Consider the following 2,938-nt stretch of genomic DNA (forward strand, 5'->3'; position numbering starts at 1 on the left):
CTGAGTTTTTCATATTTGCTGGCATATTGAGTGCAGTACTTTTATATCATCATCTTTTAGGATCTGAAATAGCTCAACTGGAATTCCATCACCTCCACTAGCTTTCTTAATAGTTATGCTTCCTAAGGCCCACTTGGCTTCACATTCCAGGATGTCTGGCTCTAGGTGAGTGATCACACCATCGTGGTTATCTGGGTCATAAAGATCTTTTTTGTATAGTTCTTCTGTGTATTTTTGCCACCTCTTCTTAATATCTTCTGCTTCTGTTAGGTCCATACCATTTCTGTCCTTTATTGTGCCCGTCTTTACATGAAATGTTCCCTTGGTATCTCTAATTTTCTTGACGAGATCTCTATCTTTCCCATTCTATTGTTTTCCTCTGTTTCTTTGCATTGATCACTGAGGAAGGTTTTTTTTTTTTTTTAATCTCTCCTTGCTATTCTCTGGAATAGCAAAGCCACCACCTCAAAATATTCTAAACTGGATACTACATTTGTCAGCATGTGGCACCAGGGAACAGGGAAAATAGGGTAGTTGATGTTGTTAAAGGAGAATTTTAGAACAGTTTAGGAAATCATATGCCTTTATAGTCCATGTGATTACTGACTTTTGGCATTTGCAGAGTGATTGAGACATGGGTTACTTTAGAAGCATCAAAACAAGGGGGCATGTATGTTTTGGAGCCTTTTGTAGTTGTTGTTCTTGTCATTTGGTAGCCATCTGGTGGTGCTTCATATTGAATGTGGGAAAGATGCTGCACTCAATTGAACTCAAAAATAAATTATTTTGTTTGAAGGTTGGCTGTTGGATCAAAATTGTAAGTAACTCCTTGTGTTGCTTCAGGAATGAGGCTAGGATTTTCACCAATATCGTTGCCAGAGAAATACTGATCTATGATTTCAAATGCTAAATATATGTCTTCATCTTCATATTGCTGTAAAACTTCTCCAACCCACTGCATTCTTTATTGTTTCAGCTATCGTGCTTGCTTCATCACTAGCCATTATAGACCATCTAAAACTATCTGAACATCTTGAGAATCTTTTTTTTTTTTAATAAATTTATTTATTTTAGTTGGGGGCTAATTACTTTACAATATTGTAATAGTTTTTGCCATACATTGACATGAATCAGCCATGGGTTTACATGTGTTCCCCTTCTTGGACCCCCCACCCACCTCCCTCCCCATCCCATTCCTCTAGGTCATCCTACTGCCCCGGCCCTGAGCCCTTGTCTCATGCATCGAACATGGAATGGTGTTCTGTTTCACATATGATAATATACATGTTTCAATGCTATTCTCCCAGAACGTCCCACCCTCACCTTCTCCCACAGAGTCCATAAAATTGTTCTATGCATCTGTGTCTCTTATTCTGTCTTGCATATAGGGTTATCGTTATCTTTTACTGAAAGTAAATTAGAGAATGGTGGTACTGTGCTGTACAAGGTACTCAACTTGATATTTTTTGCCACTTATCGTTAAGTTGCTAATTGCCCCAAAAGCTTCCTTTTGTGTTCCAAAGTTCCCTTTAGCAAGCTGATAAATAATTATAGAATTAATCCAGCATCTATTACAGCTTGAACTTGTTGCTGGTTGCCTGCTGTAATGTTGGAAAGGAATCACACTGCTTCCTCATTTATCTTCTCCTTTTGATGTGATAAGAGATTTGGGAAGCATGACAGGACATTGCAGTTGAGAACAACCTGGGTCTGCTCGTTGGTACCTGTCACTATGTTGCCAACTGCTCTGAGTGCTGCTGTTTGAACTTTCATTTCCTGATGGCTCAGAAGGGGCACAAGAAATGGCACAGCCCCTGAATCAATAACCATCTGTATCTGCTCTTTAACTCCATCTATCAGATGTGACAGCACCCAAACAGTACCCACAAGAATGTTTATGTCCATATGGTAATGTTAGGACACACAATGGTGGCAAAATCTCCAGACTGTCTCCATAGGTGATGGAGGCAGTCCTTATTTCTGCTGAGACTGAAAATAATCCATGAGATATTCCAAAAGAAGGCAATAGGAATGGAGGTACTGAGGAAAGACAGAAGAGTTTTGACAACTCCCAGTGAACATGACATAATCTCTACACTGAGGATCATCACCTACAACATTTCCCAAAGCCCATACTGCTTGCTCACAAACATTTTGATGTGGTTGAAAGGAGAAGTCTTAGAAAAAGAGGTACAGCATTAAACTGTATGATAGTTTGAGTCTGTGCAGAAGTTCCTGATGCTATATTAGTTAACACTTATACAGCTTCAAACTGTAATGAAGGATTATCACCCCTTTCTAGGCACTTCACTAGAATTGGTAAAATCCAAGATTTTATTAGGTCATCACCTGGTGGATTTCTGTCACTGGATAAAAGTTTTCTTGCAACCTGTATAGCACTCAACTGGGCCACTGGGTATTTATCACTTGTGGCATTCTGCATTATAGCTTCTAGTATTACATTGTGCTCTTTAAAATCAGCATCACTATCTGAATCTTCTAAATTTTCTTCTTGGGGAACATTTCTTTTTTTCAGTAATTGTTCATCTCTTTTGTTCTTTTGCAGTTGAACAGTCATTTCATTTCTGTATCTTCACATTGCCTCCACATCGTGGCCCTTATTCTTAAAGCTCTTGATGAGGTGGTTTTCCAAGCTGGGGTTCTCAGCCATGGCTATATGTTGGCTCCAGCTGCAGCTGTGGCACAGCAGTAGTGGAGGCAGTGAGTCTCGGTAAGGGAGGGGGAGGTGGAGAGTGAAAGGGGAAGAGAGGGGAAGGGGGAGAGGAGCACATGTTACTCTGTGCTGCCAAGCGCTGGTAGCAGTCTTAGAGTGGTAAAAACTCATGCTCCCACTGTGGGATCCTGGTCCCTGGTTCTAGAGGGAGCAGAGAAGACCTTATTTGTAAACTATTGTATGCATCTGTTCTAAGTTTTCTGA

General features: G+C 40.2%; 1 pseudogene; it reads right to left on the bottom strand.

Annotated features, from left to right (window-relative positions):
* Positions 1-781: 781 nt before the first annotated feature.
* LOC145536244 (importin subunit alpha-4-like) lies at positions 782-2,671 on the bottom strand (annotated as a pseudogene).
* Between the last annotated feature and the right edge of the window lie 267 nt (positions 2,672-2,938).

Source organism: Giraffa tippelskirchi, chromosome X (genome assembly GCF_054371585.1).
Source record: "Giraffa tippelskirchi isolate mGirTip1 chromosome X, T2T-mGirTip1v1.2.pri, whole genome shotgun sequence".
NCBI lineage: Eukaryota > Metazoa > Chordata > Mammalia > Artiodactyla > Giraffidae > Giraffa > Giraffa tippelskirchi.